We start from the raw sequence: 16,963 nt of genomic DNA on the forward strand, positions 1-16,963 counted from the left end.
TGGCCAGTCCTTGGCAGTTGTCAGCCACGATTACTTGATATTTTAAATAAAATTGATACGTACAATGTCTTACTATATAACATGTTTCTGTATAGAGGCCACAATAGTGTTATAATATGTATGTTATTCACGGGTGTTATTTGTTCCTTTTTCTGCAGGGTTCTGGCTTATCCCCATGTAATACTCCTGGTGCCCATCAATGCTGTGGAATACACAAGAGTGATGGGTGGAACGCAGATCCTGGCTACGTGGCCCGTGAACCCTGAAGTGTGGCTGTTGGACTTTCAGGGGTGGGTGTCTGGTGAGAAAACGGGATAGCAGACACTGAGGGGTACTTATGGGGGTAAGTGTCTCTGATTCTCTGTTGGTCTGATATCTGCAGTTGCCATGAGAATGGGGCTACGTCCCCAAAAGCACTAGGCTATGCTGCTTGTTTGAATACAATCTGTTGTACTAGTACCTGACTGAGACGCAGCGGGCACCTGCAGCTGTTTGTGCACACACACATTAAATATTTTACTAATTGATATGAATATATTTAGTTCCTAATCATTTATTTTAATGTCAATATATGGAAATACCCCCATGAAAATCCTGCATTTGACCCTTGTGGAGTGTAGGGGGCATATAGTGTACTGATGTAGTGCGGAGTACAGGGGGCATATAGTGTACTGATGTAGTGTGGAGTATAGGGGGCATATAGTGTACTGATGTAGTGTGGAGTATAGTTACATAGTTACATAGTAGGTAAGGCTGAAAAAAGACTTGCGTCCATCTAGTTCAACCTGGTATAGATATCCATTGCTGATTTGGTAGGTTCTGGTATTTTACAGACAAATTATATTTCTTATTTGTACCCATGGATGTTTTTCTCCAGTAAATGTTTGTCCAACTTTGCCTTGAACGCATTTAATGAGCCAGCCATTACCACCTCTCTGGGAAGAGAGTTCCAGAGTTTGACTGTTCTGACCGTAAAGAAATTCTTTCTACTAGCTGAATGAAATCTTTTTTCTTCTAATCTATACTCATGCCCTCGCGTCCTAGATTCCTTTCTAGTAGAAAATAGGGTGTGTGACAGTTCCTTATATTGGCCCTTGATATACTTGTACATGTTGAGCATGTTACCCCTTAAACGTCTCTTTTCTAATGTAAATAGTCCCAAATTGCTTAATCTCTCCCCGTAGCTTAAATTCTCCATTCCCCTAATAAGCTTTGTTGCTCGCCTTTGGACTTTTTCTAATTCTATGATGTCCTTTTTATAGTGTGGGGCCCAGAACTGTACTCCATACTCTAGGTGAGGTCTCACCAATGCTTTATATAGTGGCATAATTACCCTTGAGTCCCTAGTTTCCATTCCCCTCTTAATACATGCCAGAATTTTGTTGGCCTTTTTTGTAGCTACATTACAATGGGCACTACATCCTAGATTGCTGTCTATTTGGACTCCTAGATCCTTTTCAAGTATGGAATTACCCAGTTCCTCTCCGCTAAGGTTGTAACTTGCACACTGGTTGTGTCTCCCAAGGTGCATAACCTTACATTTATCTACATTGAACCTCATCTTCCATTTTTTAGCCCACTCATCTAGAATTGCAAGATCATTTTGAAGCATGGTGACATCTTCTGGTGATTTGATGACTTTGCTAAGTTTTGTATCGTCCGCAAAGATGGATACATTGCTGAGTAACCCTATCCCAATATCGTTAATAAAAATGTTAAACAAAATGGGCCCCAAAACCGAGCCCTGGGGCACTCCACTTAGTACCGGTATCATATCTGATACGGCACCATTCACAACCACTCTTTGTTCTCTATTACATAGCCAATTCCCTACCCATCTGCAGATATTTTCACCCAATCCTAGGTTCTCCATTTTATTAATCAATCTCTTGTGTGGGACAGTATCAAATGCTTTAGCGAAATCTAGGAAAATCACATCTACAGCATTTCCATTATCGAGGTTTTTGCTAACCTCTTCATAGAACCCTAGTAGATTAGTTTGGCATGAAGGATTTTTCATGAACCCATGTTGGTTAGTACTGAGTAGACGGTGATTATCTAAATATTCCTGGATACCATCCCTTAAAAATCCTTCAAATAGTTTACCCACAATTGATGTTAAACTAACGGGTCTGTAATTAGCGGGTTCTTCCTTTTTTCCTTTTTTGAATATTGGCACTACCTCTGCTATTCTCCAATCTTTTGGTACTATACCTGACGATAGTGACTTGCTAAAAATATAATGTAGGGGGGTAGCTAGTTCATCCCTTAATTCCATTAATACCCTCGGATGAATCCCATCTGGCCCTGGTGACTTATTTGTTTTAAGTTTGCTTAGCCTCAGTATTATTTCCTTCGGCGTGAAATCCACAATGAGATCTGGCTTATTTGTCCCGTTTGTGGTAAATGTTCGTTCCACAGTCTGCTCTCCCTTAGTAAATACTGATGAGAAGAACTCATTTAACAGTTTTGCTTTACCCTTGTCCTCAGTAACACTTTTTCCACTAGTATCAGTTAGTGGGCCTATGTTTTCCTTAATTAAACGTTTACTATTTATGTATTTAAAAAACTTCTTTGGGTTGGTTTTGCTTTCAGTGGCTATGCACTCTTCATATAATATTTTAGCTGCTTTGATTACCCCTTTACAAGTTTTGTTTGATTCTTTGTATTTTGCGAACGCCTCCTCATTCAAGTTATTTTTATAGAATTTAAAGGCTCTGGTTTTATTGTTGATAGCTGACCTTACTTCTTTGTCCAACCATGGTGGCTTTTTTTTGTTGAATTTACCTTTAATTACTTTAGGAATGTATTCAATAGTTAGTGAATCAAGCACCTTTTTTAGAGTATCCCACATTTCCTCTGCATTTTTTCCCTCCATAACCGTTTCCCACCCAATTCCTGTAAGGGCTTCCCTGAATAATTCAAAGTTCGCTTTTCTGAAGTTTAGTATTTTTGCAGATCCTTTTTGATGTAATTTACTGAAGTTGATTTCCAGTGAAACCATATTGTGATCACTATTCCTTAATTGTTCAATTACTTTTGTGTTTGAAACTAAGTCTGTGTTATTTGTTAATACTAAGTCCAAGAGCGCCTCATCACGAGTTGGAGTTTCTACCGTTTGTGTAATAAACTGGTCTTTAAGTAAGCTTAAGAACCCATTGCTTCTTGCTGATTTACCTGTTTCGTTTTCCCAATCAATGTCGGGTAAATTAAAATCCCCCATAATTAATACCTGACCCTGATTTGATGCTTGTTTGATTTGGTTTAAAAGAAGAGACTCTTCCCTTTCATTTATATTTGGTGGTCTATAGCATACCCCTATTATAAATTTGTTTTTTGGTTTCTTATTATTGTCGGTTATCTCTGCCCTCACTGTCTCTGAGTTGTCGTCTTCCAGGTCTGTGCTCATTTTTTTCATAAATGATGTTAAGTTATTATTTACATATAGGCACACACCCCCGCCCCTTCTATTTTCCCTGTCTTTCCTGTAGAGTGTATATCCCTCCATGTTTAATGCCCAGTCATGCGACTCATTACACCATGTTTCTGTAATACCAATGATGTCGTAGTCAGGGCCGTTTCTAGACAATTTAACTCCCAGGGCAAAGAAATAAAAAATGCGCCCCCCCCCCCCACCCCACCCAAATATATAGAAGAAATTGTGCGCGCCAAAATAGGGGCGTGGCCTAGCAGGAAAACAATTACCTTACATCTCACTTTTGCAACCTGCAAGACCAGACATTGGTTACCGCAGGAATTGTCATTGTCCTCCCGCACTTAAGTTGGCGGGCTGAAGTCCACACAGTGACATAAAAATATAAAGGCCCACACAGTGACCTAGTACACCTCACAAATCAAGGCCAAACAATGACAGGCTACGTAAAGCAATATACACTATTAATCCGTGATGCCAATTACACATTACGCCGCACACTGTGATGACAATTACACATTACGCCGCACACCATGAAGACAATTACACATTATGTCTCACACCATAATGCCCATTAGACCCCCCCCACTCTGATGCCCATTACACCCACACTGTGATGGCAATTACACAATACTCCCCTCACCGTAATGACTATTACACATTTTGCCCAACATGCCGCTGTCATACAACTGATGCCATTTACTAATATGACCCCACAGTGCCAGATATGCCCCCACAGTGCCACACATATGCCCCCACAGTGCCACAAGCAGCACAACTCACTGCCTCTGGCCCTGGGTCTCCCCCTCCAGTCCCCCGCCATCGCTGCCATATGCCCCCACAGTGCCACATATATGCCTCCACAGTGCCAAATATGCCTGCACAGTGCCACAGATATGCCTTCACAGTGGCACACATATGCCCCTACAGAGCCAGATATGCCCCCACAGTGCCAAATATGCCTGCACAGTGCCACAGATATGCCTTCACAGTGCCACACATGCCCCTACAGGGCCAGATATGCCCCCACAGTGCCAAATATGCCCCACAGTGCCACACATATGCCTTAACAGTGCCACACATATGCCCCTACAGTGTCAGATATGCCCCCAGTGCCACATATATGACCCCACAGTGCCACAGATATGCCTTCACAGTGCCACAGATATGTCCCTACAGTGCCAGATGTGCCCCCACAGTGCCACATATATGCCCCCAAAGCGCCAAATATGCCCCACAGTGCCACAGATATGCCTTCACAGTGCCACACATATGCCCCTACAGTGCCAGATATGCCCCCAGTGCCACATATATGCCCCCACAGTGCCACAGATATGCCTTCACAGTGCCACAGATATGTCCCTACAGTGCCAGATGTGCCCCCACAGTGCCACATATATGCCCCCAAAGTGCCAAATATGCCCCACAGTGCCACAGATATGCCTTCACAGTGCCACACATATGCCCCTACAGTGCCAGATATGACCCCACAGTGCCACATATATGCCCCCACAGTGCCACAGATATGCCTTCACAGTGCCACAGATATGTCCCTACAGTGCCAGATATGCCCCCACAGTGCCACATATATGCCCCCACAGTGCCACACGTGGCAGCTGCGTTGTCCCTCTTCTTGTTTGATGGTAAGCCACAGTGCCAATGACAGTGACTTACCAGCGCATCAGCGAACCCAGGCAGGATGATCATAGCTAACTTCTCTCCTTCCAGTTCCTGCATGTTGCACTCCTGGGTCCTGGGCTGGCGCTGTTACGCAGGCTGGGCTTCTTGCCTTCTTCCTGCACTCCCGGCGCAGGCTGCCCAATCACAGAGCTCAGAAGTCAGCCGGCTGTCTTCTGAGCTCTGTGATTGGGCAGCCTGCGCCAGGAGCTGTCTGTCACAGGGGGAGAAGTGGCGCGGATCCGATCCGTCACTTGTTATGACCCTGCCGCTGTTGCCGCATTACAGGGCCGGCTCTGGGAGGCATTGGGGGGGAGCTGCCAGGCGCCCTGGCTGTTTCTAGAGGCGGACAAGCCGTGCGGCGCCCCGGGCTGCTGCACGGCTTGTCCGCCTCTAGAAACGGCCCTGGTCGTAGTCATCCCTACTGATCACCGTTTCAAGCTCCCCGATTTTACTCACTAAGCTTCTTGCATTAGCCAGTAAGCATTTTAATTTATGTTTATTTTTAGATATGGCTCTAATATTGTGATTAGTTTCACCCAGGACCCATTTGAATTCTTTACTAGCTTCCTCTTTCCCCTCTCCCCTTCAATAGACTCTCTACAGGCCTCCCCACCATGCACACTGCCTGCCCTCTCCATAGGGGGCATGTAGTGTACTGATGTAGTGTGGAGTATAGGGGGCATGTAGTGTACTGATGTAGTGTGGAGTATAGGGGGCATATAGTGTACTGATGTAGTGTGGAGTATAGGGGGCATATAGTGTACTGATGTAGTGCGGAGTACAGGGGGCATATAGTGTACTGATGTAGTGTGGAGTATAGGGGGCATATAGTGTACTGATGTAGTGTGGAGTATAGGGGGCATATAGTGTACTGATGTAGTGTGGAGTATAGGGGGCATATAGTGTACTGATGTAGTGTGGAGTATAGGGGGCATATAGTGTACTGATGTAGTGTGGAGTATAGGGGGCATATAGTGTACTGATGTAGTGTGGAGTATAGGGGGCATATAGTGTACTGATGTAGTGTGGATTATAGGGGGCATATAGTGTACTGATGTAGTGCGGAGTACAGGGGGTATATAGGACCTTATTCATATCCATTTGGTCCTCTGTGCATTCACATTTTCTGCGCATGCTTAGAGACACCGTATCGCCGACCATCGAATGATTTCCCCCTGCCTGCGAATGGATGAGTATGTAAATCATCCATTCGCAGCCATGCGCGGGGGGGGGGGGGGCTCACTGCAGACAGCACTCTGATTTCACAGCCTTGCAAGTCAATGACAACAAGGTACCCTTGTACCTGTTTGGTACGGTGGGACCGTATACGGGCGGATCTGGCTTTTTTTTCCATCTGCGCATGCGTATCTTTCGCAATGCGCATGTGCGGCGACCTCACACTGCTCACAGACGGGTCTCTCCGTGCGAAAAAACCTGTCCGCAGGAGTGCGGTCATTGTGGGCGGCATGTGGGCGGCATGTGGGCGTTTTTATGGGAGCGGCCGGAATAATGAGGAAAACTGGGCATAAACATGGGCGTACACGGGGGTGTGCACACAAAATGCACGGTGCCACCACCTCCTCGATCGGCGAACGCACCGTACAGGCGGACACCAAAGATTGCTCCTGACCACCCCTAGAGATACCGCATGAGATCAGACACCTGGGTCTGCTAATTAACGCTGATTACAGCCCTCAAACACATTGGAAGCATATCTTTCTACACTTCAACATGTAAAGGTTGGTTTAATCTTAGCTAATATTCATTGTAATACCTGGTTATATATGTCCAGGTAGTTATTTTATAACCATCTACACCCATTCAGAAAGTGTTTTTCTCTTTCAATGGTCCTGGTGACACAGCTCAACTTTGGGATGTAGGAGGGTCCGTAGGAGCAAGGCACCTATCCTAAAGCTTTTGGAGGGTAGGCTCCTCCCCTTCTGCATCCCAGACTCCTCAGTTTGTGTTAGGTGCCCACTGGAGTGGGTGCTATTCTAAAGGTCTGCTGGAGCAGCCGAAGGATTAGAGTTAGTTAGGAGTTTTTTATTTTATTAACTTTTACACTAGCTAGGTAGGCACAGTGTGAGGATTCTCATTGAATCCTCACACTGACAGCGCAGCAGGAGTTGGCAGAAGCGCTTCCTGTCAGCTCACTGCGCACAGGGGAGACACTGTCTGGTCTCCCTGTGCAGCGCTTACAGCTTCTATTAAGAAGCTGCCTGGGCTCCGGAGCGCTCTGAAACTGGCTTCACGCTAGGTGGGGATCATGGGGGACAGGCGCTCTGTGATGGCGGCGGCCATTTTCTGCGGAGCTTACACACTGAGCTCCTGTATGAGAGGACAGCAGTGTGTTACAGGCATGTTCCAAGTGGTCCCCAGCAGAGGGGTGACACTGGAACTTGGAGATCCTGCAGTGGGAGCGGCTGTCTGGGGGTGGCTGGCGCCAAAAGCCACGGACCCCGCAACAGCAGGGACTTGGTCTCTTCCCTCTCTCTGTTTTGGCGCCATTCAGAATGCTTGCAGCGGAGCTGAGCTGGCTGACAGATCCTAGCAGTGATTGGATTTCCTGGGCATCGTTTTCCCCACTTCTGAAAGCTTCAGACAGATAAGTGACTGTGGTACATTGGCTCTGTATAAAACACCTGTACTTTGTGCACTGTGACTGTGTTACTTTTTGCATCATGTCTGAGCAACAGTCTGTGGCTTTGGGGGAGGGAGCCCTTAATGCATTGTGCGCTTGTAGTTTTTGTACACTAAAATTTGTCCCTGAGCAGATGGCCAAGGGGGGCTTGTGTATTACTTGCGCTGGTGTGAGACCCATGGGCAGTGAACCCCAGAGGGTAGAGCAATCGGAGCCTGCGTGGGCCAGTGCCCTGGGCAGGTCTGTAAATGCCTTAGTGCAATTGCTGGACAGGCAGAGTGATGTGTTGGTAGCTTCCCCTAGACCTATGTCATCATCTCAGCAGTCCTCTGGCTCCTTGCCTTTGACTCAAGCAGATCCTGGTTTCTTACAGGTCATTCAAGATACTGCTTAGGGGATAAGCAGGTTTAATGATTAGTTAGACAAATTTGATGGTGATACTGTAGGGACCCCAAAAAGGTCTTATTCAGTGCCATTGCTTGTTGCTGAAGAGGAGGGAGAGTACACAGACATCCCCTGGGATCAGGGTGATGACTCTGAGGATTCCTCTGCCCCATGGGTGGAGGATTTGATTACTGCTGTTAAACAGGCTTTGGATTTGTCTGTGGAGGATAAAACTCCTGTAAAAGGTGTACTTAAGTGGCAGCGTAAGGAAACTGTTACCTTCCCTGCGGATGAAGGTTTACAGGATTTATTGGAAGGGGCTTGGAAAACGCCTGATAAAAGGCTTCAGATGCCTAAAAGATTTTTAAGTCTATACCCCATGCCTTAAGGCTCATAAGGACCTCTGGGAAAAAGTTGCGGTGGTAGACGCTTCTGTGGCACGGCTTTGTAAAGCCACGGTGCTACCTGTCCAGGGGGGGGCAGCCTTTAAGGACCCCGTAGACAAGAAGATTGAAGGTAACCTCAAGGCAATATTTGAAGGGGTGGGTTTTACTTTACGCCCTCTTATAGCATCAGCCTGGGTCTCTAAGGCCATGATTGTGTGGGCCAAAGACTTATGTACAATTTTGCATGCTGATCCAGGTGTGTTACTGCTTGCTGAGAAGCTAAAAGCAGCTGCGGAGTATGTGCTTGAGGCTGAGGAGGAAGCTCTCAAAATGGCTTCCAGAGTATCCACGGTGTCCGTCAATGCCAGGAGAGTGCTTTGGCTTAAAGCCTGGGAGGCGGATAATGAATCAAAAAAGGCCTTAGAGGCATTAGCTTTTAAAGGAAAGCTGTTGTTTGGTTCAGAGCTGGAAGAGATTATTAAGCAGCAGTGGCAAACGCAGGATTTTCAGAAGGGGGTTTCCAGAGGGGCGGAGCAAAGCATGGAGATGGACGCTTAGGTGACCCAGTATATGCCGGGTCAGTTAAATTATTATAGATAGACCAAATGTATATAAATAATAATAATAATAAAAAAAAAAAAATATATATATATATACACACACACACACACATACAGGGGTGTCAACAGCAGTGCAAGACCCCGGGGCATAGCAATGTATTGGGGCCCCTACCGATCCTCCAGTGGTAGGGGTGGGGGAAGCTTTGATGTCCTGCGGGTGGTAGGGGGTATTATATCAACCGCTCTGCATGTAGGGCCTGGATCAGTAATTTCCACTAATTACCCCTTTACTGCACAGATGGTGGGAGAAGGGGCATTGGGCTGAATGAAGGGGCCCTGATACATAACTTCCAGGGTGGTAGAGAATGTTTAATATGCAGAGGAGGGGTGTATAGTTGAGTGGGCTCATTATTCATAATTTTCCGGTGGGAGGACAGCTTGCTTGACTGCAGATATCTCCAGTTCCCGGAAATAGATTTCTTCGATTTTAATGGAATTAAAAACTAGAGAATCCCACCTACCAAATGGTATTGGGGACTAGGTGATCATACTTCAGGAGGCAGAGCAATCTGCCCACGAGTATATAATACTACATATTAGGTGTGTGGAGCTGGAGCAGTAACCCAGTAGCGCACGCAGGGGGGGTTTCTGGGTACCCAGAAACCCCCCCAGGAGTCTAAGGACCCTTGGCTGAAAGCTGAGGGTCCTCTCTTTCCATGGGTACAAGAATTTTAAAAATCGGCCCTTGGGAACCAGAGATATCTGACTTCAAAGCAGTGGTCCCCATCCAAGCCTGTTAATTGCTTTCCCAGTCAGATATTTCAGGTTCTGTCTGACTTGGAGTTTTTCTGTGGGTATATTCCAAAAGCTGGGACTCTCTCCCTTTGATGGACACTAGTAACTTGTCTCTACTGTTCCCAGAACCAGAGATATCAGCCTTCCAGCAGCTGGTTACTGCTCCAGCTCCACACACCTGGTAAGTAGTTTTAAATACTCATTGGCAGATTGCTCTGCCTCCTGAACTCTGATCCCCTAGTCCTCAGTACCACTTGGTAGGAGGGATTCTCTAGATTTTAATTCCATTAAGATCTAAGAAATCTATTTCCGGGAACTGGAGATATCTGCAGTCAAGCAAGCTGTCCTCCCACCAGAAAATTATGAATAATAAGCCCACTTCACTATACACATCTCCTCTGCATATTAAACATCCTCTACCACCCTGGTATGTTATGTATCAGGGCCCCTTCATTCAGCCCAATGCCCCCTTCTCCCACCATCTGTGCAGTAAAGGGGTAATTAGAGGAAATTACTGATCCAGGCCCCACATGCTGAGCGGTTGATATAATACCCCCTACCACCCGCGGGACATCAAAGCTTCCCCCACCCCTACCGCTGGAGGATAGGTAGGGGCCCCAATACATTGCTATGCCCAGGGGTCTACACTGCTGTTGCTGCCCCTGTAAGTGTGTGTATATATATATATATATATATATATATATATTTATTTATTTTATTATTATTTATATACATTTGGTCTATCTATAATACTTTAACTGTCCCGGCATATACTGGGTCACCTAAGTGTCCATCTCCGTGCTTTGCTCCGCCCCTCTGGAAACCCCCTTCTGAAAATCCTGCGTTTGCCACTGTAACCAGCTGCTGGAAGGCTGATATCTCTGATTCTTGGAACAGTAGAGACAAGCTACTAGTGTTCCTCACAGGGAAAGAGTCCCAGCTTTTGGAATATACCCTCAAAAAAAACAGACAGAACCTGAAATATCTGACTGGGAATAACAATTAACAGGTTTGGATGGGGACCACTGTTTTGAAGTCAGATATCTCCGGTTCCCAAGGGCCGATTTTTACAATTCTTGTACCCCTGGAAAGAGGAGACTTTCAGCTGAGGGCCCTTAGACTCCTGGGGGGGGGGGTTCTGGGTACTCAGAAACCCCCCCCTGCGTGCGCTACTGAGCAGGCCACGGGAGGCAAAAGTACCTTCCTGCCGGCTCCTGCAGCTAAACAGGCCTCAAGGTTTTCTGCTTTTAGGCCGTCCTTTCGGCCCTCCCTAGAGGGGGTGTGTCCTTTTGAGGACAGTCCTTTAGGGGAAAGTTTCAGTCCTCCAGGGGCAAGGCCCCAAAGTCAAAGTTCGGTTCCTTTCATAAGAAACCGAACACCAAAGGTGAGGACAAGCCCTCAGCATGACTACCTGGGAAATATCCCAGCGGTAGTCAAGGTGGGGGGGCGTCTGAGATGGTTCAGGGACGCTTAGGCATTGTTGGGCCGGGAACCTTGGGTGTTGGACATTGTATCTCAGGGTTACAGGATTCCCTTCAAAGGTCTTCCTCCGAGAAGATTCATTCCTACACCACTGCCAAAGGAGTCTCGGCTCCGTGCTGCTCTTCTGAGAGCGGCTCAATCTCTCTTAGAGAAAAGTGTGGTGATCCCGGTCCCTCGTGCGGAGTGGAAGAAAGGCTTTTATTCCACTCTGTTTTTGGTGCCCAAGCCAGACGGGTCCTTCAGACCAATCTTAAATTTAAAGTCTTTGAATCTCCATCTGTGAGTAGACCATTTCAAGATGGAATCTCTACGGTCTGTGCTGCTAAGCCTGGACCAGGGAGAATTTTGGGCGTCCATGGATGTCCAGGACGCATATCTGCATGTTCCTATCCACCCGGAACATCAGGCTCTATTGAGGTTTGCAATAGGAGACCTGCATTTGCAATTCCAGGCGTTGCCCTTTGGTCTGGCCCCAGCACCAAGGGTATTCACCAAAATTATGTCAGTAATGGCGGCTGCTCTCCGACTGAGGGAAATCACTGTGATTCCATATTTGGACGACGTGCTGTTCAAAGCAGAGTCGGCGGAGAGATTGCAGAGTCACTTTGCAGCAGCCATCAGTTTTTTGCAAGCTCACGGTTGGCTTTTAAACTTACAAAAGTCTCAGCTTGTGCCGTCACAGAGTCCAGTTCCTAGGGGTTGTCCTGGATACCCATCTACAAAAGAGATCGGGTATTTCTACCAGAGACAAAGGCCAGGGACATAGCCACCTTAGTTCAGGAGATCCTGGGGTCTCAGAGTCCATCGGTTTGGAGGTGTCTCAAACTGCTGGGGAAAATGGTGGCGACTTTCGAGACGCTACAGTTTGCCAGGTTCCACTTTCGAGTGTTCCAGTGGGACATCCTGACATCTTGGTCGGGGAATACTCAGACCATGAAATCAGAGCACATAGTGTTGTCTCCAGAAACACGGTCTTCCCTGCAATGGTGGATGGAGGTGGATTTCCTTCAGTGGGGACGGTCTCTGCTGTCCTGGGACTGGCTGGTAGTCACTACCGACGCCAGTCTCAGGGGCTGGGGGGCAGTGGTTCTGGACCTACGCCTTCAGGGCTTATGGACCTCGGAGGAGTCTGCCTCACTATCTTGGAACTGCGGGCTGTGTGGAAAGTGATATCTCTGGCAGGAGAAAGATTGCAGGGTCTTCCTTTGAGGTTTCAGACCGACAACGCCACGGCTGTGGCTTACCTGAATCATCAGGGAGGCACACACAGCAAGCTGGCCATGTGGGAGGTTTCCCGGATCTTCTTGTGGGCGGAACAGAATGTTCCAGCATCATCAGCGATATTCATCCCAGAGTGGAGAATGTCGAGGCCGATTTCCTGAGCAGGGAGGAACTGCGAGAGGGGAAATGGAGCCTGAACCCACAGGTATTTCATCAGATTACAGTGAAGTGGGGAACTCCGGATGTGGACCTGATGGCATCAAGGTTAAATCATCAGGTGCCCAGGTTCTATGCCAGGACAAGAGATCCACTGGCCGAAGCAGTGGATGCAATGACTATCCCCTGGGAGGGGAATCTACTTTATGCCTTCCCGCCGTTTCCAATGCAGGCAAGAGTGTTGAAAAGAATCCAGTCCCAAAGAATTCCGGTGATTCTTGTAGCTCCAGATTGGCCAAGGAGGTCCTGGTTCTCGAGGCTTCAGAGATTGTCGGTGGACTCGTGGCGTCTACCTCTGAGGTCAGATCTGTTAAGCCAAGGGCCGTTCTTACACCTGGATTCAGCTCGGCTAGATTTGACGGCTAGGCTATTGAGACCGCCATCTTGAAGAACAAGGGTTTCTCGGAGGCTTTGGTTAACACCATGGTGAAAGCTAGGAAGTCAGTGTCTTCAGCTAACTATTATAGGGTCTGGAAGACCTATATTAGGTGGTGTGAAAGGCAGAAGTCGCATACATCGCGATTTCGACTGTCTAAATTGCTGGAGTTTCTGCAGGATGGTTTCTCGTCTGGGTTAAGCCTTCAGTCACTCAAGGTACAGATATCGGCCTTGTCGATTTACTTCCAGAAAAGGATAGCATTGCTACCGGAGGTGCAAACTTTCCTGCAAGGGGTTTCACGATTGAAACCTCCCTACAAGCAACCAGTGGCTCCATGGGATTTATCGCTGGTACTGGAGTGTCTTCAAAAGGCGCCTTTTGAGCCGTTAAGGTCGGCTGACCTTAAGTTCCTTACATGGAAGCTTGTATTTTTGTTGGCAGTTGCGTCAGCAAAGAGAGTATCGGAGTTGGGAGCATTGTTCTGCAAGTCTCCTTTTCTTATATTTCATGATGACAGGGCTGTTCTTCGAACAGTACCCCAATTTTTGCCAAAAGTAGTCTCTGCTTTTCATTTGAATCAGGAGATAGTTCTGCCTGTGTTCCAGCCCCCAGATGGTTCAAGGAAAAGGGACAAATTGAGGAATTTGGACGTTGTGCGCGCCTTACGCATTTATGTGGACAGGGTGAAGGGTGTCAGAAAGACTAAAACTCTGCTAGTCTTGTATGATGTGCACAAGATTGGTTGGCCTGCCTCTAAGCAGACCATTGCTAGGTGGTTGCGTTCCGTCATTGCCTTGGCATATACTAAGGTTGGTAGGCCTGTTCCGGCCAGGATAAATGCGCATACCACCAGGTCGGTCGCCACCTCTTGGGTGGTTCGGCATGGGGCCACAGCTGAGCAAGTTTGCAGGGCCGCCACTTGGTCATCTGTTCACACTTTTGCCAAATTCTATAGGTTTCATGAGTTCGCGTCGGAGGACGCATCATTCAGGCGAGCAGTGATGAGAGCTACAGACCTGACCGTACCCTCCCAAAGGACCGGCTCTGGAACGTCCCAATGTTGAGCTGTGTCACCAGGTCTATTGAAAGAGAAAAAGGGATTTTTGTAAGAACTTACCAGTGGAATCCCTTTCTCTGATATGGTCCTGGTGACACAGCGATCCCTCCCTGATGGTGTGTACACACGGGAGCAATATTAGGTAAAATCACTGAGAATATGGTCGCTGAGCGACCATATTGCCAGTGATTTGGAGCGCAGCTGGCGATAAATCGCCAGCTGCGCGCTCCCGTGTGCACTCCCTGCTGGTCGCTGGAGCATGCTCCTGCGACCAGCGGCTTTCCCCGGCAATCACTGTGCCGGGAGGTCAGCGCAGCCCAGTGCCGCTGCTCCCTCCCTCCTCCCTTCACGGAGGTCAGCGCCGGGGAGATCAGCATTGATCTCCCCAGCCCAGTGCCGCTGCTCCCTCCCTCCTCCCTTCACGGAGGTCAGAGCCGGGGAGATCAGCATTGATCTCCCCAGCCCCGTGCTGCTGCTCCCTCCTTCCTCCCTTCAAAGTGACAGCAGCAGCGTCTGCTGCTGCTGCACTCCCCCTCCGTCCCGTAGCAGTGTCTCCTTTTCATCGCTGATGAAAAGGAGACACTGAGCAATATGATTGCTGGCAATATATTGCTAGCAATATATCGCTAGCAATCATATTGCACCGTGTGTACACAGCATTACGCTCAGTAAGTATGCCAGTGTTCATGATGTTTCATGTTATATATGGTTGAAAAGTTATTTTTAAAATTGTGCATATAATATGTGCAGGCGTTTGTACTGAGTTAATGTATTCCAGTGGCTTTGCAAGATTGAAATGAGGAGTCTGGGATGCAGAAGGGGAGGAGCCTACCCTCCAAAAGCTTTAGGATAGGTGCCTGGCTCCTACGGAACCTCCTACATCCCAATGTTGAGCTGTGTCACCAGGACCATATCAGAGAAAGGGATTCGAACGGTAAGTTCTTACAAAAATCCCTTTTTTTATACTTTAAAAAGCAGGACACTCAATTCACAGGAGTCGGCCCCCTGGATGGGTTACCGTCGACAAGCCGGTGGGGACCCGGGGGAGCAGCTGGAAGAGCCGTCGGAAGGGGATGCTCGCGCCTCTCGTGAGCGCGCGTCCCCTTCTCGCAATCGATATGGCGCTGGCAGGGGATGGCGGCTGGCATCGCCTTCCCCTGCCAAGATGGGACCTGCCCCATCTGTACATTATGCACTTTCATATCTGCTATAAACTTTATGTAGCACACTCTGTATGTAAGATGCCACCAAGCACATTATTGCAATCACATATCTCTAACAAAGGATCCCAACATCTGCCTATCACACTCTAAAGTCTTATTTTGAACAATAGTAGAACATGTTTGCATGTGGCGTATGCTCAGATATACGGAAGGTGTCGGTGGGAAAACAGACGATATCCGTCCGTGCACTGTGGCGTACGCTCTGATGTACGACAGGTATCGGTGACTAAGAGGGAGATCTGTCCGTGCACGGTGGCGTACGCTCAAGTGAACGCCACTCCCCATTGTCAGTGTCTGTGACCGTCCGTGTGCGGCTGTTCTGTGGGCGGCCTTACGCTCACTGTGAGCGTACGGAAAACGCACGATGTGATGGACCGTACGCACGTTTCACCGGACCAAACAGAATAACCCCCATAGTGTAGTGTTGTTGTGCGGAGTATAAGGGATATATATATATATATATATATATATATAGTGCAGTGATGTAGTGCGGAGTACAGGGGTATATAGTGTAGTGATATAGTGCTGAGTATAGGGGGTATATAGTGTAGTGATGCAGTTCGGAGTATAGGGGGGTATGTAGTGCAGAGTGTAGGGGATATATAGTATAGTGATGTAGTATAAAGGTATATAGTGTAGTGATGTACTGCGGAGTATAAGGGGTATATAGTGTAGTTATGTAGTGTGGAGTATAGGGGGTATATAGTGTAGTGATGTAGTGCGGAGTATAGGGGGTATATAGTGTAGTGATCTAGTGCAGAGTATAGGTGTTTATAGTGTAGTGATGTAGTGTGCAGTATAGGGGTATATAGGCCCTTATTTTGGTTCACTTACAGCTCCTTCTTAAATGGACAAAAACCATGTGCACTGCAGGGGTGGCAGATATAACGTGCAGATAGAATTCAATTGGGGAGGGATTTTACTTCAAAAGTGAGACCTACAGTATATTGCAGTGTAAAAATAAAGCAGTCAGTACTTTCCGTGCACAGAAACAAAATAACTCCAACAAATCTAATTCTCTCTGCACATGTTACATCTGCCCCACCTGCAGTGCTCATGTTTTTTTCCATTTGGGAAGGAATTTGCCTTTGCGAGTGGACCAGAATAAGGGCCATAGTGTAGTGATGTAGTGCAGAGTATAGGGGGTATATAGTGTAGTGATGTAGTGTTGAGTATAGGGGTATACTGTATAGTGTAGTGATGTAGTGTGGAGTATAGGGGGTATATAGTGTAGTGATGTAGTGCGGAGTATAGCGAGTATATAGTATACCGATGTAGTGCGGAGTATAGGGGTATATAGTGTAATAATGTAGTAAGGAGTATAGGGGTATATAATTTAGTGATGTAGTACGTAGTACAGTGGGTATATACAGTAGTGATGTAGTGCAGAGTATAGGGGGTATATAGTGTAGTGATGTAGTGTGGAGTATAGGGGTATACTGTATAGTGTAGTGATGTAGTGTGGAGTATAGGGGGTATATAGTGTAGTGATGTAGTGCGGAGTAT

The 16,963-nt window shown here is 47.2% G+C and overlaps 1 long non-coding RNA gene across 1 annotated transcript in view; it reads left to right on the plus strand.

The window, feature by feature from the left end:
* The first annotated feature begins 219 nt into the window (after positions 1 to 219).
* The window catches only part of LOC146026697 (uncharacterized), a 100,948-nt gene continuing 84,204 nt past the window's right edge, over positions 220 to 16,963 (plus strand). The window contains exon 1 of the long non-coding RNA XR_014454528.1: positions 220 to 343. This is a non-coding gene — a long non-coding RNA (uncharacterized LOC146026697). The remainder of the gene's footprint in view (positions 344 to 16,963) is intronic.

This window comes from Crinia signifera, chromosome 1 (genome assembly GCF_055691185.1).
Source record: "Crinia signifera chromosome 1, ASM5569118v1, whole genome shotgun sequence".
Taxonomy (NCBI): domain Eukaryota; kingdom Metazoa; phylum Chordata; class Amphibia; order Anura; family Myobatrachidae; genus Crinia; species Crinia signifera.